Here is a 26,653-nt window from a genome sequence, read left to right as displayed (position 1 = left end):
CTGTCCTCATACAATAATATGGGAAATGTTTTCCTTCTACTGCTAGAATGAGTTTGTGTGCAACTGGAATAATCAATTCCTTGAAAGTTTTGTAGAACTTACCTATAAGGAACCTTCCTACACTGTTGGTGGTAATGCAAGCTGGTGCAGCCACTCTGGAAAACAGTATGGAGGTTCCTCAAAAAGTTGAAAATATAGCTACCCTGCAACCCAGCAATTTCACTACTGGGTATTTAGTAGTTACAAATACAAATACAAAAAGATACAAATGTAGTGATCTGAAGGGGCACATGCACCCCAATGTTTATAGCAGCAATGTCCACAATAGCCAAACTAAGGAAAGAGCCTAGATGTCCATCAACAGATGAATGGATAAAGGTGTGGTATATATATATATATATATATATGGAATATTATGCAACCATCAAAGAAATGAAATCTTGCCATTTGCAACGACATGTATGGAACTAGAGGGTATTATGTTAAGTGAAATAAGTCACTCAGAGAAAGACAAGTATCATATGATCTCACTGATATGAGGAATTTGAGAAACAAGACAGAGGATCATAGGGGAAGGGAGGGAAAAATTAAACAAGACAAAACCAGAGAGGGAGACAAACCATAAGAGACTCTTAATGTCAGGAAACAAACTGAGGATTGCTGGAGTAGAGGGGAGTGGGAAGGATGGGGTGGCTGGGTGATAGACATTGGGGAGGGTATGTGCTATGGTGAGCGCTGTGAATTGTGTAAGACTGATGAATCACAGACCTGTACCCCTGAAACAAATAGTACATTATATGTTAAATAAAAAAAAAAAAAAAGAACTTACCTATAAAATCACCTGGGCATACTGCTTTTGGGATGGAGAATTTTTTTTTTTTTTTTTTGAAAGAGAGAGAGAGTGCAAGCAGGGAGGGGAAGAGGGTGAGGGAGAGAATCTTAAGCAGCACAGAACCGGATGCGGAGCTATATCTCACACCCTGAGAACATGACCTGAGCTGAAACTAAGAGTTGGAAGCTTAACTGACTGAACCACCGAGGCACCCCTATGATGGCGAATTTTTAACCATCATTTACATTTCTTTAAGGGATACAGAATTTTCAAGCTTTTTAATTTTTCTTGAGTCAATTCTGATGTTAGATTTTTCCATGTATTTGTTGATTTTATGTGAATTTCAAACTGTCAGCACATAGTTATAGTTTTCTTACTACATGTGGTTGGGTAAGATTGTCCAATTGATGCAATTATTTATTTGTATTCTGTTCTTTATTCTCTTGAAAAGTTTTGCTAAAGGTTTGTCCAGTGTTTTTAATTTCAAAGGATAAGATTTTTGCTTTCTTGACTATTCTTATTTTTTGTTGTTGTCTATTTCATTCATTTCTACCCTTATTTTAATTATGACTTTCTACTTCTTTGAGTTTATTCTATTGTTCATTCATGTAACTTATGAAGATGGACACTTAGGTCATTAATTTTGAAGCTTTCTTCATTTCCAGTGAAATTATCTGAGGCTCTACAGTCATCTTGAAGCAATACTTTTGATGAAGTCCTTTCTTGTTGTAGCCTAATCATATCTAACTTTCTTCAAGCCCCATGTCAGATTTTACTTTCTTTGTGCTGCTTCACTCTTCTGCCCATGCTAGTCCACAGCCGTAGGTTTGTTTTTACAACTCTATATTATAATTAGATAGAATAGACATAGACACAGGTTAATCCCCAGCTCTGCCACCTTATAGCTATTTCACTTTAAACATAACAATATATATGATTTTTCATCTTAAAAATGGAAAAGACAAAAATCTAACTCTTCAGGTTTTTGTGAAATTGAAATATAAGTTAACCTATGTGAAACTATCTGGTATCAGTTTCTGGCATATAATAAATCAGTTAACTTTTCCTTCTCCCTCCCTCTTTCCCTCCCTCCCTCCCTCCCTCTTTCCCTCCCTCCCTCCCTCCCTCCCTTCCTTCTGAGGTTTATAAAATTCCAGAGTTAGTTTTTCCTCTGATATACATTGAAAATCATTTCTACATAAATGCTGCAACATGTAGAGGAAATGGACTTGGCCAGTTTTCTTCTCTCTTGGTCTTTATTTTTCTCTTGTGAATATTCCCCAATCCGTTTTCCCCTTCATGGAGAAAATCAGAGAGTAGTAGGAGCTGAGTAGTTGTATCCCCACCCCCTCCCTGCTCCATCATTAGTGTTATGAATTCCTTAGTCTTGACCATGGAGACTTTGTTTGGCTACATAGTAACCTGCCAGATCAACTCATCAAATTGCTGAATCTGGATTCCTGACAGTTTAACTCATTTATCTAAGAAAGGCTTTTCTGTTGAAGAATCACACTTACCAATTTGACTTTAAAATTTTAAGCTCAAAGTTGTTGATTGCCTCTGTTAGAACTACCTTTTTCCACACTGTATTATTTAAGTCAATTAGGAGAGGTTGTCCTGACCTTTATGTATTAACTTCTTAATATTCTAACATCTCTCTAAAGGAGCTGCCATTGATGGGGGCAGTTTTTAACCTCCCATAGTGGTGCAATGATTATCTCATGAATTGCAGGGTGTCAGCAAATATGGGCTATATATTTCACAGTTCTAAACGGAGAGATTCCTTTGATCCTGCTTGTTCTTTAACCAGATACCCCTCCATGAGGTTCCAACACCTGACCCTCTCTCCTGGTAACAAACAGTATGAGATTAGACAACTAGAATTAAATATGAATTCACTTACCAGTGGAGAATAACCAAATTAATAATTTAGCAAGGAACAGGCAAGATATACCCATCAGCATCCACAGGTACTTCTACATCCCCTTGTTCCACTGTGAGGAGTATGTTGCAACATAAAGTGTCAATCAAGAGCCCTTAGCGAAGTGTGAATTGAAATGACGCATGTTCCTCTAAAGTAGTGGGTATTTATACTATGTCAGAAATATCTCCCATAAACTCTGGTGGTATTTCTTTACCAGTGGAAACATATACAGCTCTTGATGCAAAGTATTAACACACAAGAATCTTCCATTTATCTCTTAAAATCCTAATATTCTACTTCTGAAGCCTTAAGAAGTTCTAATAACAACTTGCTTCTTTTCAACAGATACATCAGCCAGATGAACCTGAAACTAGATGTGACCTTTCTGGGCAAGCCCAGATTTGCCCATAGAGTTCAAAGATGAGTTATTATACTCAACCCCTCAATATATACTTCACTACAAGTCACAAAGTCACTTCTGTAAAGATGGAGATGGGTGGGGTTTATAAACAAGGCAACAGTGAAAATATCCATATATAATACCTACAGAAATGGAAGCATAAGACCCTGCCCAAATAATAAGCCATACAACTGACTTCAACAATGACCTAGAGAGGTGCCTGGGTGGCTCAGTTGATTACATCTCTGACTCTTGATCTCAGCTCAGGCCTTGATCTCAGGGTCTTGATCGCAGGGTTTTGAGTTCAAACCCTGCGTTGGGCTCCACTAGTGTGGAGCCTACTTAAAAAAAACTTTTTTTAAAAGTGACCTAATAAATGTTCCTAGTGGAGCAGGATAGCATTCCTCTACGAGTTGCAGCCTGAACATACCCACCCTCAGTTCCAGGACCTTTAGAAACATCTTTGCCTTTCTTTCTGTTCACTGATTCTAAATAATTCCAACTGGGGTCTTAAATTTTCAGGATCCGGTCTGTCACACCTTATACCTAGGATTCCTGTGCAGGAGTGATAACTGAGATGAGTGAAATCACCTCATTGCTTGTATTGCTACCTAGTCACCATTTTAACCTAACACCTCAGTTGTGGGGATGCTGTACTTCCTTCAGTCATTAAGGATGGTCTGAGATCTTGTAAGGAAAGACTGAGCTCTGGGTAATCTCAACATTCCCTTTTATTCTTTCATTTTTCCAATAACTATGTAACCAATTTCCTAGAATAAATTATGTCCTGTGAATATCTTGCTTGGCTTCCATCTTCCTGATTGCACCCTGACAGATTACATAGCTTCTTCAAAACCTCTTCAAATTTCTCGCTGTATTACAGTATGGGCATAACCTAATCCATGTAATCAGTGGAGTTAATGAATCCAGCATAGATTATTTCCTTCACTTACCATAAATTATTAATTTAATAACTAAATATTTACACATATCTTCAATGATATTCTTAAAGCAAACTCCAGTGGGGGAGTGCTTGATTCAAAGTTTAAGGCTTTTGTTAAGTATTTTGAAATTGTCCTCTAAAAAGACAGTATAAATGTATAATTTCACTAATAGAGTGTGAAAATTCCATTTTTCCGTATATGCTCACTAATCTTAGGTATTTTTATTAAAAAACAAACAATAGAAACTATTTCAATGTGAATATCCAGAAGATTGTGTTTTAATGAATTGTCTTTGAAAATGTGTGACTTCCACATGCATGATGTTTTCCCATAAAATTATGTACCTGCTCCTTAAAGTTTGTTTGTGTAGATTCTTTACATTTCTTCTTAAGTTTATTCCTAAATATTTTATATTTCTCTTCCTTTTCTGGATGGAATTTAGTTTTTTAAATAAAAAATCATTTCTTTGTCTACTAATTAAATAAATTATATATATTCACCTTAGAAAATACAAAACAGTGATAATTTACAGAAAGAAAAATAAAACCTCCATAATCTCAACACTCAGAGATAATCCCTGAGAATTCTTGTGTGTGTTTCTTTCCAGACTAATTCAGCTATGTGCCTATTTACACACACTTTTATTCCCCAAACAATGGATTCATGCTGTATGTAAAATTTTGTAATTCTGTTGGTTTTATTTGCAAAATATAATCGGTGTTTTTTCATGGGAAAAAATATCCAACTATAACATCATGCTTCAAAGACTAAACGCTATATTTTATTTTATCAACTGGTAATTGTTCAGGCTTTTCTATTTTTGCTATTATACAAATATTGTGATTAATATTCTTGTAACAAATCTTTATAAACATTCTTAATAATTTCCTTAGGAAAAATTCCTGGAAACTGAATTGCAGGTTATAGGATATGTTAGGCATTTAAGGTTTAATATACAGTTTTGCTAAATTGTCATTTCTATACAGATTGCTAAATTGCCCTAAAGAAAGTTGAACCAAATTTACATTTGCATGAGAATACCCAGTTGCCTGAACCTCAGTTATTGGGTATTGTTTTTAAAGAAAAAAGAAAAAGTAGCCAGCCCATAGGACAAAAGAATATAGTTTTAATTAAAATGTATTAGTTACAAAGAAGTTGAAGATTTGTAATAATTTTATTTATCATTTGTATTTCCTTTTTGTGAAGTACTCTTTCATGTCTTTGACAATTTTAAAATTAGGTTCTTATCTTTTTTTCTTATTCATAGAAATATTTTGTGCTAAAGGACATTAATCCTGCATCGATCATGTATATTAGAAAGATTTGTCTTGTATTTTATGTTATTGTATTTTACTTTATTTTATCATTCAGAAATTTCATACTTTTCCCCAGCTTTATTTAGATATCATTGACAAACAGCAATGTGTAGGTTTAAGGTGTAGAACATGATGATGATTTGATATACTTATATATTGTGAAATAATTACCACAATAAGGTTAGTTGTTTTTGTTTGTGTGTGTGGTGAGAACATTTAAGATCTGCTGTTCACTTATTGAATAATCCAAGCTTACCTTACTGATTTGAAATACCACCTCTGAATTTTGATTAATCATGGCAAATTGAACACACATATTTATCTCTGCTTCTTCCTGAAAGCCCATTTAAAATGACCAATAAAAAAGCATACAAAGACTTAAACCCACAGTACAAAGAAACTGGGAGATATTACAGGAGTGGAGGGATGTTCCCCAGAGGAGCTCAAAATTTACACATACACAGAGAGATTCCAATCAACATTCCTGAAAAAGTCAGCTTCACTCAAGTATAATTTACATACGGTAAAAATACCTTTTTAAAATATACAGACTAGGGGCACTTGGCTGGCTCCGTTGATGGAACAGGTGGCTCTTGATCTCAGGGTTGTGAGTTCGAGCCCTACATTCGGTGTGGAGATTACTTAAAAATAAAATCTTTACAAAAAATAAATAAACTAGTCTGTCTGTGCATTTTGAAAGTACACGTGTGTCACTACCATCACGGTCAAGATACAATAACAGTTCAATCAAGCCCCCAAATTACTTTGTGACTCTGTATAGTCAACTTCTCAGTCTTTGGCAACCACAGATCTGTTTTCTATCACTACAGTTTTGCCTTTCCTAAATGTCATATAAGTGTAATTATATAGTAAGTAGACTTTTGATCAGGCTTCTTTCATATTCATCCATATTGTTGAGTGTATCATCATCAGTTCTTACCTTTTTATTGTGGAGAATTCCAATGTTTGGATGCACTATAGCTATTTTTATCCATTTACTAGCTGAAGGACATTTGCGTTGTTTTCCATTTCCTCTCAATCTGGTGCTTGTCATTGCCTTAAGAGTGCCTTTCAAAGTGTAAAAGTGTTAATTTCTATGAAGTCCATTTTATCAGTATTTAATTCTTAGATCATGTTTTTGGTGTCATAAGAAATCTTTTCCTAACTCAAAATCACAAAGACTTTTTCCCCTATATTTTATTCTAGAAGTTTTATTGTTTTATGTTTTACATTTAAGTCTGTGAGTTTTTGAAGTTAATGTTTATGTATGATATAAAGTATGAGTTGAGGTTCATTTTTCTGCATACGGTTTTCCAATTGTTCCATTATCTTTTGCTGAAAAGATGATCCTTTCTTCACTGGCTTGTCTTTGTACCTTTTTGAAAATTGATTGCATATGTGGTTGTGGGGGTACTATTTCAGAATTCTCTTCTGTTTTATTCTGTTTATCTACATGTTTGGTTTTTTTTTCACTAATAACAGTGTTGATTTTTGTAGCTTTATAGTAAGTATTGAAAGCAAATAGTTTGAGTCTTCCAACTTTATTCATTTTTGCAAAATTATTTCGGCTATCTTCTTTTTTCTCATATAAATTTTAGCTTGTCAACTTCTATAAAAAAAAATCCTGCTGGAATTTTAACTATGATTGCATTGTCTACAGATTAATTTGAGAGAACTAACATGTTAACAATATCGAGCCTTTCAACCATGAATGATGGTATATCATCAGACGTAATAGTCTTCATTGATTTCTTTCATCAGTTCAAAAGTAAACCTATTGTTAATGTTGATCAAGTCTTCTGTCTCCTTACTGACCTTCTATCTGCTTGTTCTTTTGGTTTCTGATAGAGCAAAGTGGAAGTCTCCTACAACACTATGGATTTTTGTCTATTTTTTCCCTTTCAGTTCTCCAAGTTTTTGTTTCAGTTATTATGAGGCTCTGTTTTGATGCATACAAAATTATAATCTTACTCTTGTTATGGAGTCTACTTTGTCTAAAATTAATATACTTAGATGTTTTAAAAGAGAATTTTTGTGATATAATTTTTTCTTCCTTTTAATGTCTGTATATTTAAAGTGTGTTTCTTGTAGAAACCATATAGCTGGATCTTGTTTTTTAAAAAGATGCAATTTGGGGCACCTGGGTGGCTCAGTCATTCGTTAAGCATCTGCCTTCAGCTCAGGTCATGATCCCAGGGTCCTGGGATCGAACCCCACATAGGGCTCCCTGCTCCGCGGGAAGCCTGCTTCTCCCTCTCCCACTCCCCCTGCTTGTCTTCCCTCTCTTGCTGTCTCTCTCTCTGTCAAACAAATAAAATCTTAAAAAAATAAAAAGATGCAATTTGACAATCTCTATGTTTTAACTGATGTGATTAGGCTGTTAAATTTAATGTAGATATTTATATGTTTGGATTAAAATCTAGCATCTTGTTAATATTTTTCCTGTAGATAGTAAATTTTTTTGAGCAATTAAAAAATAAGAAAATGTCTCTTATATTTTACTTTTATTATAACTATTTTTGGAGATAGATTTTTCTTTGTTCAGAAACAAGATGGTTTCTTTTTTAAAGTTCCTTTTTTGTTGTTCATATACAAGTTCTTACTGAAGAGTTTCCTTTAATATTTTCTTGTAGGATAGGTCTTCTCATGATTTATTTTCTCAATTTTTGTTTGTTTCAATAAGTCTTTAGTTCTCTTTTATTTATGAAGATATTTCCATTCGGTATAGAATTCTGGGCTGACAGGTTTGAATTTTTTATAGCACTTTAAATGTTATTCCATTGTTTTCTGGCTTGCATGTTTTCTGACAAGAAGTTTGCTGTAATTTTTACCTTTGTGTAAGTATGTAATGTCTTTTTTCACTGCTGCTTTCGTAATTTTCTCTTTAAATTTGGTTTTCAGCAGTTTGGATATCTTTAGGGAATGAGGAGGAAGAATGTACCTTGCTTAAAATTTTCTGAGTTTCTTAATCTGTAATTAATGTCACTTATTATTCTTGAATGATTCTTGTCCATTATCTTTTCAAATATTTTTTTTCTGCCAATTCTTCTGGAATTAAAAATCTAATTTTTTTAATATTGTCCCAATAGTTATTTGATAGCCTCTTCTTCTCCCCCCACCCCTCTTCTTTTTTTCAATCTTATTTTTGTTTCATATTTCAGTTTGGTTAATTTCTATTGACCTATATTCAAGTTCATTGGTTCTTTTCTCATCTGTATTGAATCTACGGATAAGTCTGTCAAAGGCATTGTTCATCTCTATTACTCTGTGTGTGTGTGTGTGTGTGTGTGAGTGTGTTTTATTTCTAGAAGCTTGTTTGTCAGAGGTTTTTTTTGTTTTGTTTTGTTTCTCAATGTCTCTGTTGTACCCTCAGCTTCAAATTTTTTGTGTGTGCCTGTGCCTCAGAGAAAAATCTCTCCTCCTTTCTTTATTCTTATCATGTGTATTAGTTTCCTAGGACTGCAATAATAAAATATCATTAGCTGTATGACTTAAAACTTTATAAATTTATTCTCTCACAGTTTCAGAGGCTAGAGATGTGAGATCATTGTGTCAGCAGGTTTGAGGAACAACCTGTCCTATGTCTATCTCTTAATTTTGGATGGCTTGCTGGCAGTCCTTGCTGGCTTATAGATATATCACTCCAGACTCTGCCTCCTTTTTCACATGATGTTCTCTCTGTGCCTCTGTTCGTGTCTATATTTTCCTCTTCTTATAAGGGCACCAGTCATATCAGACTAAAATCCCACCCTACTCCAGTATGATCTCATCTTAGATAATACTAATATACAATACTGCTACTGATATTATCATACCAGCATAATGAAATACTACATTAGCATATAGTACCATATAATATATACTATCCTATACTGGTTTAATACCAATGCTAATGACTAATACATCTTAATCATAATAGGTAGTTACATCTTCAGTGACCTTATTTCCAAACAGTACTGGAGGGTTAACATTTAAAGATATCTTTTTGGGGACACAATTCAACTCATAACACCAAGGGTATTGTGCTATTGCTAGTTATTGGGTATGTTCTAGCCTAGTTTGGGGTGGGGTGTATGTTTTTCTGGACAAACCACTGTCTTAGAGAGAGGCCCTGTGTTCTTGAGTCTTAGAGATCAAGCCTTCTCATTGATCACTGCCCTTCTCCAGTGGTAGGAGACTTCTAATGCCCTCCTTCCCCATCCCAGGGAAGGAGAGCTTTTCTTTTACTTTTACCCCAGCACAGTGGGTTTTAGCTGGGTTCTCAAAGTGACAGGGTTTGCTGCCCTACCTCTACCTCCAGACACTTAAGGCATTTGTTCTTTGGAGAGAAGTGTCCAGAAAGGGCCTTCTGCCTTTTTTGTAATGTACACACTACCCTCCTCCAGTTCTCCATCACTGAGGGAGTCTTTCTCCAATCTCCCACCCTGCCTGCAATCTTCCCCATATAGGCTCTGAGGCAGTACATGGAGAAAAATATGGTAAAGAGAAGATTCTCTTTTACCTATGGCATCTGGTAGTTTCAGCTTTTCTTGATATCCTACACTCAGACTTTAGCATTTCATTAAAAACTTGAGCTGAAGTTTTTCTTATTCTCTTGTATGGTGATACTGTGTTTACCCTGTGTTCTACTAAAGGTGAACCAGTACTCATGACCCTTTTTCTCCTTAAAAGTGCTTGCTTCCTTCAGTTTCAGGCTGTTGTTGCTCTGTGACCTCAGCACTCTGATGACTACCAGAAAAGTTTCAATTTTGGCATGATCCTGTTTTTTTCCCTTGTTTTTAGGGTTTTAAATGCCACACTTTCAAATAAGAACACAGGCCAAGTTTCAACAAACATGAAAAAAGTCTTTAACATAAAAAAGAGACCAATAAACAAAAAGAAAAAGGAACTCAGAGGGAGCTAAGACAATGTAAGAAGCAGAAGTAAACTTCAAAATAAAAGCAATATCCTTAACAAAAGATTATATGTTGCGTCCACAAATGGAAATATAAGAATATATATATATGTGTGTGTGAATATATGCTTTTTATGTATACATACATATATTTATATAACATTTAGAGAACAAAACATAATTCTTGATCATAAACATATATTAAAAAATAATAGTGGAAAAATAACATTGGTAAAAAGGTAGGAAGGTAATCAGAAATCTCTCAAAAAGACATCAAAAAGATAGAAAATTAAAAACAGAAGAGGATGTTGGATAATCAACATACAATGTCCAATATCTGATTAATAGAAGTTTCAGAAAGAGAGAAAAAAGAACACATAAGGGTTGAGCTTGGGAAGATAGCAGAGTAGGAAGACACTGAGGTCACCCTGTCTCACCTTGTCAACAAGATACCATCCACATCTAAGTCAACAAACCAGAAAGAGTTCCAAAGACTGGCAGAACAAATTCCACAACTAAATATATGGAAGAAGCTGCAGCTGAAAAGTTAGGAAGGTCAGAAAGGTGGACGGAGGCTGCCAACTGGAGGGAGAGAGCTGCATGTGTGGACAGGGCAGAGAAATGGGGCCCTTGCACCAGGGAGTTCACATGGAGAAGACTAATCCCTACAGCATTTGGTTTTAAAAGCCAGAGGGGCTAAATTTTGTGAGTTTATAAAACCAGTGGTACTTGGAGGCTGGAGCTTTAATAGTCTACTAACTCAGTACTGGGCAAGCCAGGAAGGTGAGTGACAGGTCCACCATCACCTTTAAGGAGACTGCAGTCTGCTAAGAAAGGCAACATGAAAATGGCAGTTTACAGAATGCCAGGGACAAATGGGAGACAAAACTATTCATACTGATTTTGGAACCTGTTGGAGGACTTCTCTGAAAATGAGGGAGCTGACAGGTGTCATTTTCCTCCCCCATCCCCCAGCATAAACACAGAGCCACCAGCAGGAGGTGGACTGCACTGACACTTGCTACCTAACCCACTAGCAGTGAGCCATGCCCATGAGTTCTACTGAGGATTAGCCCACTCTAAGCCTGCTAGTCTTGGCCCTGAGCTCAAGGAAAATTTTGTTAAAGCTATGCATGCACCCCAACCAGCTGCCATGGGCATAGCTGGCATCATGTGCTCTGCCCAGCTGTGCCCAGCCTCATGCCCCTGGCAGCTATGGCATGCAGCCCCCAACCACTGCAGGGCTTTGGGGGATCTGGCATAAGACTGGTGGCCCAGTGCAAATTTTGCTAATATTGCTACCCACTCCCCAGTTCCCAGAAGAAAAAGAGAGAGAAAACGGGGCAGAATATTTATTTGAAGGAACAATAGCTGAAAACTTCCTTAATCTGGGGAAGGAAACATATCCAGTTCCAGGAGGCATAGAGAACCTGCAAGAAAATCAATAAAAGAAGATCCACACCAAGACATGTTGTAAATAAATGTGTAAAACATAGTGATAAAGAAAAAAATTTAAAAGCAAGATAAAAGAAGTGAATAACTTACAAGGGAGATTTTTCAGCAGAAACTTTCCAGGCCAGAAGAGAGTGGCATGATAAATTCAAAGTGCTGAATGAAAAAAATCTGCAGCCAAGAATACTCTATCCAGCAAGTCTATCATTCAGAATAGGAGAGATAAAGAGTTTCCCAAACACTATAGAAGTTCATGACCACTAAAACCAGCTCTGCAAGAAATATTAAAAAGGACTTTTTGAGTAGAAAGGACTAAAAGTGACAGTATAGAGGAAGGAAACACAAAAACAGTGAAAATGCATATTTCTTTAAAAAATCAGTCAAAGAACTCACACACAAAAAAGATATAAAATATAACAACATATACCTGAATGGGAGGAGGTGAAAAAGAATGCATTCAACCTTAAGTGACCATCAACTTAATATAGATTGCTATATACAGAATAGGTTATATACAAACCTAACTGGTAACCATACATTAAATACAAATAATAAAGATGCAAAGAATAAAGAGAAAATAATTCAGATATATCACTAAAGAAAATCAGCAAACCCTAAAAGAAAGAGAGAAAGGATCACCGAAAATCTTCAGAAACAACCATAAAACAAGTAATAAAATGGTAATAAATACATATATATCAGTAATTACTTTGAATGTAAATGGACTAAATGCTCCAACAAAAAACATAGGGTGACAGAATGGATAAAAACAAGCCCCATCTATATGCTGCCTATGAGAGACCCATTTTAAACCTAAAGACACTTGCAAATTGAAATGAGAGGATGAAGAAACATCTATCATGCAAATGGATGTCAAAAGAAAGCCAGAGTAGCAATTCTTATATGGAACAAAATAGACTTTAAAACAAAAACTGTAACAAGATACAAAGATGGACAGTATATAGTAATAAAAGGGACAACCAACAAGAAGATATAACAAATATAAATTTTTATGCACCCAGCATTGGGAAGCACCCAAATACATAAAACAGTTAATAGCAATTAATAACAAACATAAAGGAACTAATCAAAAATAATACAATAATAGTAGGGGACTTTAACACCCCATTTACCTCAATGGACAGATCATCTAAGCAGAATATCAACAAGAAAACAATAGCTTTGAATGACACACTGTAACAGATGGACTTAACAGATATAATCAGAATATTCCATCTTAAAATAGCAGAATACACATTCTTTTCAAATGCACACAGAACATTCTCCAGAATAGATCACATATTAGCCCACAAAACAAACCTCAACAAATTCATGGAGGTTAAATAACATGCTACTAAACAATGAATGGGTGGACCAGGAAATAAATGAAGAAATGAAAAAGTACACAGAAACAAATGAAAATGAAAACACAATGGTCCAAAACCCCTGAGATGCAGCAAAAGCAGTTCTAAGAAGGAAGTTTCTAGCAATACAGGCCTACCTCAAGAAGCAAGAAAAATCACAAATAAACAACCTAACCTTACATCTAAAGGAGTGAGGAAAAGAACAAACAAAACCTGAAACCAGCAGAAGGAAGGAAAACATAAAAGTTAAGACAGAAATAAATGATATAGAAACTAAAAAAACAAAACAACAAAAACAACAACAACAAAAAACCCCACAATAAAACAGATCAATGAAACCGGGAGCTTGTTCTTGGAAAAAATCAATAAAATTGATAAACTTCTAGCCAGACTTACCAAGTAAAAAAAAAGAAAGGACTCAAATAAATAAAATCAGAAGTAAGAGGAAAAATAACCCACACCACAGATATACAAATAATCACAAGAGAATATTATAAATACTATATGCCAACAAATTTGACAACCTAGAAGAAATGGATAAATTCCCAGAAACATATAAACTACCAAAACCGAAATAGGGAGAAATAGAAAATTTGAACACACCAATAAGTAGCAAAGAAATTGAGTTAGTAATCAAAAAACTCCCAACAAACAAAAGTCCAAAACCAGATGGCTTCACAGGTGATTTCCACCAAACGTTTATTTATTTTAATTTTTTTTATTGTTAAAAATTTATTTATTTGAGAGAGAGAGGGCAGGGGGAGGGACAGAAGGAGAAGGAGAGAGAAACTCAAGCAGACTTTGTGCTTAGCAGGGAGCTGATGTGGGGCTCCATCTTAGGACTGTGAGATCACAACATGAGCCAAGACCAAGAGTCAGACGCTTAACCGACCTTAATACTCTTTGGTGCCTCTTGTCCAAACATTTAAAGAAGAGTTAGTACTATTCTTCTCAAGCTATTCTAAAAAATAGAAAAGGAAGGAAAATTTCCAAATTCAGTCTATAAGGCCAGAATTACCCTGGTATCAAAACCAGATAAAGATGACACTATAAAAGAGAACTACAGGCCAATATCCCTGAGGAACATAGTTGCAAAAATTCTCAAGAAAATACTAACAAGCCAAATTCAACAATACATTAAAAAAAATCATTCACCACCATCAAGTGGGATTTATTCCTGGGTTGCAAGTGTGATTCAAAGTTTTCAAATCAATCAATGTGATACATCACATCAATAAGAGAAAGGATAAGAACCATATAGTCATTTCAATAGATGCAGAAAAAGCATTTGACAAAGTACAACATCCATTCATGATAAAAATCCTCAGCGAAGTAGATTTAGAGGGGACATATCTCATCATAATAAAGGCCATATATGAAAAACCCACAGCTAACATCAACCTTAGTGGGGAAAAACTAAGAGATTTTCCTCTATGGTCAGAAACAAAACAGGGATGTCCACTCTCATGATTGTTATTTAGCATAGTACTGGAAGTCCTAACCAGAGCAATCAGACAACAGAAACAAATAAAAGGCATCCAAATTGGTGAGGAAGAAATAAAGCTTTCATTATTTGCAGATGACATGATAATATATATAGAAACCTGAAATATTCCACCAAAACACTACTAGAACTGATAAATGAATTCAATAAATTTGCAGGGAAATGCAGGAGCAGAAAGAGAAATTAAGAAAAATAATCCCATTTGCAATTGCATCAAAAATAATAAAATACCTATAACTTATAAACTTAACCATGCAAGTGAAAGACCTGTACTCTGAAAACTATAAAATACTGATGTAAGAAATTGAAGATGACACAAGGAAATTGGAAAGACTATCCATGTTCTTAGATTGGAAGAACAAATATTGTTAAAATGTCTATACTACAAAAAACAATCTACATTAAATGCAATCCTTGTGAAAATATAAACAGCATTTTTCATGGAAGTAGAACAAAGAATCCTAAAATTTGTATGGAACCACAAAAGACCCCAAGTAGCCAAAGCAATCTTGAAAAAGAGAAGCAAGCCTGGGGACATCACAATTCCAGACTTCAAGTTATATTACAAAGCTGTAGTAAACAAAACAGTATGGTACTGGCACAAAAATAGACACATAGATCAATAGAAAAGAATAGAAAATGCAGAAATAAACCCACAATTATATGGCCAATTAATTTTCAACAAACAAGAAAGAATATCCTTTGGGAAAAAGACAGTCTCTTCAACAAATGGTGTTGGGAAAACTGGATAGTAACATGCCAAATGAATGAAACTGGATCACTTTCTTAAACCATACACAAAAATAAATTCAAAATGGATGAAAGACCTAACTGTAAGACAGGAAGCCATCAAAATTTTGGAAGAGAACACAGGCAGTAACTTCTTTGACATTGGCTGTAGAAACTTTTTTCTAGATATGTCTCCTGAGGCAAGGGAAACAAAATAAACTATTGGATCTACACCAACTGAAAAGCATCTGCACAGTGAAGGAGACAATCAACAAAACTAAAAGGCAACCTACAGAATGGGAGAATATGTTTGCAAATAGCCATATCTGATAAAGGGTTAGTATTCAAAAAATATATATCAAACTTATACAACTCAACACTCAAAAACCAAATAATCTAATTAAAAAATGGGCAAAAGACATGAAAAGATATTTCTTCAATGAAGATATACAGATAGCCAATAGACACATGAAAAGATGTTCATCATCACTTACCATCAGGGAAATGCAAATCAAAACTACAATGAGGTGTCACCTCACACCTGTCAGAATGGCTAAAATCAACAACACAAGAAACAACAGATATCAGCAAAGATGTGGAGAAGGAACACTTGTGCACTGTTAGTGGGAATGCAAACTGGTACAGCCACTCTGGAAAAGAGTATGGAGGTTCATCAAAGTGAAAAATAGAACTACACCACAATCCAGCAATCACACTACTAGGTATTTATCTGAAGAATACAAAAACACTAATTCAAAGGGATACATACACTGCCCTTTGTTTATAAGAGTCACTTATAATAGCCAAGATGTGGAAGCAGCCCAAGTGTCTCTTGATTGATGAATGAATAAAGAGGATGTGGTACATATATACAATGGAATATTAATAGATGAGTGGACAAAGAAGATGTGGTACATATATACAATGGAATATTATTCAGCCATAAAAAGAACGAAAATCTTGGCCATTTGCAACAACATGGATGGAGCTAGAGAGTATAATGCTAGGTGAAGTAAGTCAGTCAGAGAAAGACACATACCAGATTATTTTACTTGTGTAGAATTTAAGAAACAAAACAAATGGGCTAAGAGAAAGAGAGAGCGAGAGGAGAGAAAGAGGCAAATCAAGAAACAGACTTAACTATAGAGAACAAACTGATGGCTATCAGAGGGGAGGTGGGTGGGGAGATGGGTGAAATAGGTGATGGAGATTAAGGAGTGCACTTTTTGTGATGAGCACGGGCTGATGTATGGAAGTGTTGAATCACTATATTGTACACCTGAAACTAATATAACACTGTATGTTAACTAATTGGAATTAAAATAAAAGCTTAAAAAATATGAGAAGGAAACCACCATGGTAAAAATGTAAGAAAATTTCTCAAAACTGAAGACATGAATTCCTAGAACCACACCAACACACACTAACTGTGAAATTTCAAAATAAAAAAGAACCTAAAACTTTCATTGAGGGGAAAAAAATAAAACCAGATCATCTATGAAAATTCAGGAATCAGAATTGATTTGGGTATCTCCATAGCAACACTGGAAGCTAGAAGCAATGCCCTCAAATTTCTGAGGTAAAATTATTCACACCTGGAATTTCATATTCATCTGAACTATTGCTGAATTGTGAGAGTGGAAAAAGAACATTTTCAGAGGAGGCAATTTTCAAACTTGTACATTACTTATACCTTTCTTGGAAATTAATTGTGGATGTGGTGTACCAATATGAAGGGGTGGAAAGAAGGAGGGACGGAAGGAAGGAAGGAAGGAAGGAAGGAAGGAAGGAAGGAAGGAAGGAAGGAAGGAAGGAAGGAAGAAAGGAAGGAAGAAGGAAAGAAGGAAAGAAGGACGGAAGGAAGGAAGGAAGGAAGGAAGGAAGGAAGGAAGGAAAGAAACACAAGATCCAGGAAAGAAGGAACTCAACACAAGAGGGAGGTGAAGAAAATTCTTGGGAGTATGATGAAGAGATTTATCCAGATGGCATCGGTGAAGTATTTCTAAAGAGTGATATGTCTGGATAGAAGTAAGAAGATGGAGGGCATCAGGATATTAAACAAAACAAAACAAAACCCAAACAAACAAGATGAAACTAGTAAGATTGATTGATGTGTTTGATTATATCAAGAGGATATTCATAATCATAGTGGACATTTGGGAGACTTAATTTGTGATAGGTACATGGAGACAATATGAATAAGAAAACAGGACAAGAATTAACTTCAAAAAGAGGTGACCCTTTGTTACAAGGAGAAAAATTGATGATGGTTTACTGCATGACTTCATGAATAATATTATTATTATAATGTAACAGTTAATATTGATTTAACCAATACTGTTTAATTGCTATAAGGTGAGGAGAGGAAACTACTGTGCATAAGAGAGATAAGTCCTCATCTTTCAGACCTGGAACTTGTAGATAAGGTCTAAAACAAAAAATATCAAGAAATAGCAATGTAAGCTTTACTTTGAGAAAAATAAAGTTTCTAACAGCCACACCTACAATAATTAAAAGTGGCTGCATGTGGGAGAGTGAGACGCTGTGTTTTCTTTGAAGCTTGGAGGTATTAGTTGACATTTTATTTTATTTTATTTTATTTTATTTTATTTTATTTTATTTTATTTTATTTTATTTTTAAAGATTTTATTTATTTATTTGAGAGAGAGAGAATGAGAGATAGAGAGCATGAGAGGGAAGAGGGTCAGAGGGAGAAGCAGACTCCCTGCTTCTCCCGGGACTCCAGGATCATGACCTGAGCCGAAGGCAGTCGCTTAACCAACTGAGCCACCCAGGCGCCCTAGTTGACATTTTAGATTATGTAAAAATAAATTTAAAGATGAAAACTTTTCATTTATTAAGTTCTTCTAAACATCTTTCATAGGCTCTGAGGAAAGGAAGCCTAGGTTTTCATACACTTCCACACTTATGAGTGGTGAGTGGGGTTGTTATTTAATGTAACTGCTCTGCTTTCTTCTTCTGAGATGCAGATAAAAACAGTATGTACCTCACAGCATCGTTATGTATATGAGATAAAATTAGTTAATGCATGGAAAGCACTTAGTGCATGGAACAAAGGAAGCAGCTAATACATGCTGGCTACCGTTATCCCAGCAGTAGTGCCAAGATGTTCTACTCAGCACAGCTTTATATTGTATAAATCCATGCGGCAGGAATTAGGTCTCATTTCTCTCTCTCTCTTTTTTTTTTTACTAAATTTTATGAGGTGTTTTTTTTCCTTCTAAATAAATTTATGAATCATTTTACCTTCTCCACAAGAAGTATGTCTTATCTCTGAAATTAGTCTTTTGTCTATGCACAGAAACTATGCCTTTCTTTCTCAAAGTCTGCACACTTCTTGTTCAGTTCATTCCTACGTATCATGAGTGTATCTGTACATGTTCATCTCTCCTCTCTTACTCTTATTCTTGCTCTAGGTCTTGTTCTATTTTATGCACTATTGTGCATGAGATCTTCCTTCCTTACATTTTTGTTATATCTCTTTGTATTTGGAAACAATCTTGATTTTTGGAATCTTATTTTTTAACTTGTCCCTTTCTAAATTTTTTTTGTTTTAGTATTTCAGTTGATATTCTAGTGCTTTCCTATTATACAATTATAGTATCTGCAAATTATATTTTCTCTCCCTTTCCAACACATAAGCTTAACTTATTTTTTCTTTTTCTTGCTTTGTTTTTTGTTTTTATTTTATAATATATATATTTATATTATATGAAAGTTGATCTTTTGTTTTGATTATTATTAATTTGATCTTGTTTTGTGCTTTCCCATTGTCTCCTTTACTTTCTGTCTTTTCACTTATGGTATGTTTTCTTTGTTTTTAGTTTTCCAATGTTTTAGTTAGATATATATCCCATTTCTATTCAAGTAGTAATAATAATAGCATTTTAGCCCTATTACTATTATTATAATAGTCATTTATTAAAAACTTGCATGCACCTGGCAATGTGTTTGGCACTTTACAGTTTTCTTATAATGCCAATATTACTACTAACAACATCAACAAAATGATAACAATTGTTATCAATATGTGCTAGACATGTTTTAAACACTTTACATGCATTAATTTCTTTTATTTTGACAGCACTCTGAAATAGTTGCTATTATTATTCTGGCAAAATCCTATGAGGCATATACAATTACCTCCATTTTACAAATGAGAAAATGAGATTTTCGGGTGTGACACCAGCACCCAGTAATCTGTGGTCTGTCATACTTACTTTTAAGGTCTTCAAAAACATTTTTCTAGTTTTATGTTATTTCTGAATCCTATCACTGCTCCTCCTCCTCCTCCATATTTTGCATCTGTGGTCACTTTTCTTATCTTCTTTCCCCTCTATTACAGGCAGTTCCACTCTGCATTTCTTTCTCTTTTCTGTCTTCAAAGACCAGTAGTAAAACATCTATTAGAAAGGAAGACAAAAAGAAAAAAGAAAAGGAAAAGTTAGGAAAGATATCCTTTACAAGACAAGGATTTCAGGTTATTTCCAATAACAATCTTCTTTCTAATTCCAAGATCAGTCCTCCTTACTCCTGCAAGGGCCCTGGAGGCCGGCAGCAGGGACAGCACATATTCAGTATCTGGGGTGTGATGGTTCCTATGAGGGTGGCTCCTCCTGGGTTCAGGTGCCTGAGAGCAGCCACAGATGGTCCAGGCCATTACTCACTACCCTAAGGCAGCACATCCAGTCCCCCATTGTTCAGGATGTAACAAAGTACTTAGATCAAGCCAGTGACAAAGGCATTCTCTCTGAGCACTAATTAGCCTCTGAGTAATTTCTAATCTAACTCCAATTTCAACCATATGTATATACAGATGCAGTTTGCTTTACACTTCTTGTCTTTTTTTTCCCCATCATTCTTGGATCCTCTTGCCATGCCCCTCCCCTGTTCCTGAATCTTTTTAATTATATTCATCAATTTCCTTCCCTGAGATATTTTAACATTTAACTTGGGACTTGAAGGTTGACAAGTTTTGGGATCCTACATATTCTCCCATACAAGTGTCTGGGGCTCTTAGGAACTGATCACTGAGGTTAGTATAAGTCAAACTCAGAATTCTTTTCTTTCCAGAATGACAACATACAACTATAGATGCAACTAAGGCAGGGGTTGTGGCCACCTGCTGATGCTGTGATATTATTATTATTAATTTCTTATATTTTTCTTTATTTTATTTTTTAAATGTTTTCCCTAAGTTACCTATAAAAAGACCATTTTATTACTTTGCATATATATATATTTTTTAAATCAGTCAAAGCACACCGTAGGTTCTCAGAGAGGCCTTTCCCTGCATTTGCTCCTATTCTTTCCATATCAGAAGTTTTTTGGGTCACAGATTTCTTCAGATGACTACATTTATCTTTCTATTTGGTATTAGCTATGACTGATTTGCAGCAGCTTCCCTTTGGGAACTTGTGAGTCTTCTTTTTCTCCATTCATGGGTTGACTCCCTTTTTCCTTTCCTTTTATTTTTTTTCCATTGTCAAGAATCTGTTTCTCAAACTTCATGGCACATACTAACCATATCCTTCATTCTCTTCCCAACTGACATGACTTCCAAGAAGACAGTGGCATTCTTCTGTAGGTTCTTGCTTCCACATCCACTGTTAATTTATCTTGATTAAGGCCAGTGTGGTCATTAACTCTGCTGGGAAAGTGCATGACACCATGGAAAGCGATGGCTTTGGAGATGGGTAAGCCAAGGTTAAAATCTTGGCTCTGTGTCTTACTAGCTATGTGGCTCTGAGAAATTACTTAGCCTACCTAAGCCTCAACCTCCTGATATTTACAAATGGAGAGAATCACACCTACTTTGTAACATTACTGTGAGCGTTTAGAGTTCACTATATAAATCACCTGGCATATGATAGAATGAAAATAACTCTTATTTGGCATCAGTCGGATGTAAGATTCACATCCTAATTTCTCCACTTCCTAGGAATTTTTAAAAGGAAGTTCACTTAGTCACTTTTTGGACCTCTATTTCCTTATTTGTAAAATGAGAACAAAGTTCCCAATCTTTTAGGTTCTAGGAAGACCATAGCATCTGAGAGAATATAAGACAGTTGCACATACTCTCAACAAATGTTCTTTCTTTTCTACATTCTGGACAAAGTCACACTCTGTTGGACATGTCTGAACCTTACATGAAGTATTTTGTGTGTGTTTTTTACAGAATGAAACTCCTGTAAGTATTACATTAGTTTGAAGACCTTACTTTGGTTCAATAGACGGCTTATTTTGACATCTTGGGAAGGCAGCATCCATTTTCTCTTTCTGATCAACAAAAATATGTTTTCATGAAAATATTACTCTTGATTTTCTCTCTTAACAAGTGTGTACATCTTTTACACCTGGGGCACCATTTGAATAAAAAGAAGGAAAGATATGAGAAAGAAAAACCCACAATTTACTGAAGTGGTATTTTCAGATAGTATCAAAAAGAGATGTAGAATATCCCCTCTGAGCGTCTTGATGAACTAATTTTTTGCAGTTAACTGGAAGAAACATTTTTATCCTCATCCATTTTTTTAAGGATTTGGAAAAATGCTAAATAAGAGGGAACAAATAAAGTAGGAAAAATAGTACTGTCACCAGAATACAGAGACTCTTTGCTTCTCACAGGACTCTGAAAAAGACATGCCCTTAAAATGTAGATTGTTTCACATCCTTTGTAATCCTAAAGGAATAGCTCCATCTCTGATGAACTGGAGGGTGTAAGCTTTGAAATCTGACATGCCCCGATTTTAATCCAAGCTCTGTCACTTATCATTGGCAATGCATTTAACCTGGCAAAGTTTCATTTCCTTAGGTGGTAAAGAAAAATGGGCAGCCTAGTTCTTGCCTCGTATTGTTTTTAATAGAAACAAACAACATAATTGATGCATGCTAAAGCAATTAGCACAATGCCTTGTATAGAATAGGTAATAAATGCTAGTGGCCCTTATCTTTTTCCTGTAGGTCTATCCAATAGTGTGAACTTGATAATCATAGATGATCAATACAAGTAAGTAATGGGACCTGTTGGAAGAATGTATCAGTGGAATTTATCTCATTATCATTAGTATAAATCAATTTTAAGAAGTATCTGCTCTCGAGAGAAGCAGAAATAATTGAATTGTTTTTGTACTTGGTATAACTTGATTTTATTTTTGATAAGCAACATAAGGATCCCATCTGTATTATGATGATTAATTACATTATTTTTTGATAAATATAAATGCTACCATTTGTTGACTTAGTATGAACCAAGTGCCTGCCTCTTAAGAAAGGTAATATATATCTTACAGGTAAGGAACAGAATTCAGAATGGAGAGATTTCCTCAAGTTTACACAAGTAATGAGTAGAAGAGTCAGGATTTGATCTTGGGCTCTCCCTTTCCATGTTTGATATTGTGTACCATTTGGTGACAGAATAGACCATTGCTACAAATATGCACATTATTGGGTTCATAATGTAACTAAATCTATGATAAAAATTTTTAAAAAATTCTTACTTTCATATATTCTCTGGAAAAGCATAAACAATCTGGAGGTATGATAATTTCATTTTTGACCATTTTTGGTCTCTCTTTTATTGAGTTTATTGATAAGTGACTAGAATGTCCTACCATTGGATATATATCATATATATATATATATATATATATAGCAAATGAGAATAGCCTATGGCTGGTGGGGCAATACTACATTTTTACTGACAAGTCAGGGAAGTAAGAGCTAACATTTTTTTTCTTTTAGAGTTTTGACACTTTTGGGAGGAAGTGAACTAACATCCAAAATGTAGTTACAATGTGACAGGAATTTTAGGTAGGGGCTTTAAATACATTCACTCATATGATGATCACAACAAACAAAATGAGCCAGACAAACATTATTATCTCTATTTTATAGTTAAAAATGAAGGCTTTGAAAAATATAGCTAGGTTTTGAGGACTAGAAAATGTACTTACATGGAGAAGCTCATTCCATGATGATGCTTATAAATGAAATATTAGAGTTCTTTCCCTTAATTTTCTACTTACCAAGACAAGGAAAGCATTCATCACTTTTCCCAATGGTGCCTTGGTTTATCCCAGGGTCAGGCTATCTTTCAACTAATTGATGTACCATTTGAGAAGCATACATGACTGGGCCATTTTCAGCAGACCCCTCGGTCTGCAAGCTCAGAGGGGTGAGGTATAGGGAGGACACATGGATGAAGATAATGTAAAATGATGTGATGTTGTGGAAATTTAGATTTGGAAATGATTTTTATTTTATTTTTTTTAAAGATTTTATTTATTTATTTGAGAGAGAGAGAGAAACAGCATGAGAGGGGAAAGGGTCAGAGGGAGAAGCAGGCTCCCCGCTGAGCCGGGAGCCTGATGTGGGACTCGATCCCAGGACTCCGGGATCATGACCTGAGCCGAAGGCAGTCGCTTAACCAACTGAGCCACCCAGGCACCCTTGGAAATGATTTTTAGTCAAGTTCAGTCAGGGGAGCTTCTCTCCAGGTGTAACCAAGATGTAATCAATAACTGACATTTCTAGCCCTTTGTCTCCTGTGTGATTTTATTGAACACAAGTTTAATTGACCTGAAAAAGAAACTTACTTGTTTGGAAAGTTGTGTGCACTGCCAGCAAAATAAACTTTCCTCAGTTCTTGCCATGTATGGGGTTTTGTTGGATTGTTTTACATGGTAAACCAAACAAACAAAAAAGAGTAGAAAGTTGTCAGGTCACTAGGCTGCAAATGCTTGAAAAATAACAATCTATGAAGTCACTTTGACAATGAGAGAAACTGTAAAATGTGGTGAGGATTTCCTTTCATTGGGCTTTCTCATTTCAAAAATTGAACTGGATTGGTTACCATGGAAGAACTGCATTGCAGCCATGCCCAGGAGGGACAAAGTGACACAAAGGTGTCAGACTTATATACAGTTTAACTCCTTTGACATTTTATAATCCATGAGTCCTACATTGTTAGAATGGTGCAAAGATTTCTGGATCTAAGCAACTCAAGAGAATTTAAGTTATGTTTTCCCATTGATCAAATTTTCTCTTGCGCACCGAACATCTTGGTGGCCTGAAGTCTTTTGTGAGCTTCATATTTATTATATATACAATGAGAGGGTTGAGCTAGATTGTCTACAAAGTCCTTCCCGACTGTAATGCCAAATACTTGCACTTCCACCAATATCCTGGGAATAAGGCAGCCTTTACAGAATATTCCATGCTCAGAGAGCTGCTTTAGAAGGCAGTGATTTTATAGAAACACCTTGAAATAGGAGACCTGCACTTGAGTCTCACTGGCCACATCCTTGCCATGTGGACTTTGGTAAGGCATTTCACATCCTTACACCTGAATTACTTCAGCTACGATATGAGGACAAAAATAACCTACCACACAGAAATTTATTAGATTGTGTATATAGAAGTACTTTTTACACCATAAATCCTGTACACATTGAAATATTTTGACTGTCATCTAGTACAGCCCATTCATTTATTTTTCCCCAACAAAGAGTTTTAAAATTCATATTTAAAAAATCAATGCAGAGGCACCTGGGTGGCTCAGTTGGTTGGGCATCCAACTCTTGATTTTGCCTTGGGTCATGGTCTCAAGGTTATGGATTGAGCCCCGCACTGGGCTTTGAGCTCAGCATGGAGTCCACTTGGGATTCTCTCTCTCCCTCTGTCCTTCCCCCCTCAAAATAAATTAATAAAATCTTTGAAATAAAATAAATGTAGTTTCTGTTTTTATCAAGGTTATGCATGCTTATAGTTTAAAGGGTCAATTACCTCTACAGAGCTCATTATGTTACAGGTAGTTCCATGCCTCCTCTCCCCACAATCACTGGTGTCTCTTCCCCAGAGGCAACCATTTTCAACTCTAAGTTGTTTTTTTTTTTAATATTAAACTTCTGTGCATCCAAATAATCTGCATATAGTGCCATCTCTTGATTCTTCAGTTCTAGGCACTATATTGACCTACCAGTTACGGAACATGAGAATTTAGCCAATTTACATTCCCATCACTCTACTACCAGCAAACACATGCACAGTATTCATATTTCCATTCTCCCAACATAAATATATCATAATATTACTTTGGCTAGCTCTATCGTCAGTGCTTAAATTAACTTGAGTACATAAATGCTAGTCACAGTTGAGCCACATAGAGTACTATCCTTTTCTTCCTTTCTTGCATAAGTATTTATTTCTCCCAGATTTAATAATTAGCTTGTTTTCTTTATCTGCTACATCTTCTATGGTCTTGTTAATTCAGCCTCCAGCTCTCTCTCAATATGTCTCAATGCATTAAGTATTTTTACTAATTTTTTCCTTTTTGGAGACATCACTGAAGGAGGCTTTTGATCTTTCAGTCTGGGCTTGTTGGTTGCTAAGCCTACTGCCTGTACCATCCTGAGATTACTCTTTGTCATCACTCTGGGGATTTCTTTTACTTTTCTGATATCGATTTCCATTACTTGGACCCCATGTTTACATCTTTATTGGTTTATTCCCTTGTTTTTTAAAATGGAGTATCTTCTCCAGTAACTTCCTACGAATATGTGTATTTTGAGAATTTACATCCAAAAACATATTTAGTTTACCCTTAGAATAACTTAATAGTATCACTAGGTTTAGAAGTTAAGTTGAAAATAATTTTTCCTTATAATTTTGATGGCATCACTCCAGTATAACTGTTACAATATCTGGGGCTGTTCTGATCCTTTGTATATTCAAAACATTTTTCTTTTGAAAAACTTGTAAGATCTTCTCTTTCCCTGGTGTTCTGAAATCTCATGGTGATGTACGGGGGTCTATTTTCATTTATTGTGCTGGTGCTGGGCCTTAGACTAGATGGTCTTTATGTTCTTCTCCAGTCCTGAGATTCAGTGAGCCTCTTCTTAGCTATTTTTTACTAAGCACTTCAGTGTTCCTCTTCTGTGACACTACAGACACACTTCTATAATAGCTTTTATCACAGTTTCATAGTGAGTTGTCTATATCCATAGCATATGGCATAATGTGCCTCATGATGGAATCTCATCTGACTTTTGCTGTATAAATGAAAACAAAAATTACTTGTGATCTTCTGGCAACATGGACATAGAAACGTGTGTAATATGGATATGAAAAATTAATAATAGCTAGAGTGGTATTGGTTTTCTGAAAATATTACCTCTGCTTGAGATTTTACCATTTGCTATAAATTTTGTAACTTTTTGCAATAAGTGACTTAGTTATCAACCTGGACAATTCTAGACTGCTATCTGCAACCA

This window comes from Zalophus californianus, chromosome 2, assembly GCF_009762305.2.
Source record: "Zalophus californianus isolate mZalCal1 chromosome 2, mZalCal1.pri.v2, whole genome shotgun sequence".
NCBI lineage: Eukaryota > Metazoa > Chordata > Mammalia > Carnivora > Otariidae > Zalophus > Zalophus californianus.
The sequence above is the reverse complement of the archived record's forward strand: the minus strand, read 5'-3'. Positions refer to the sequence as shown.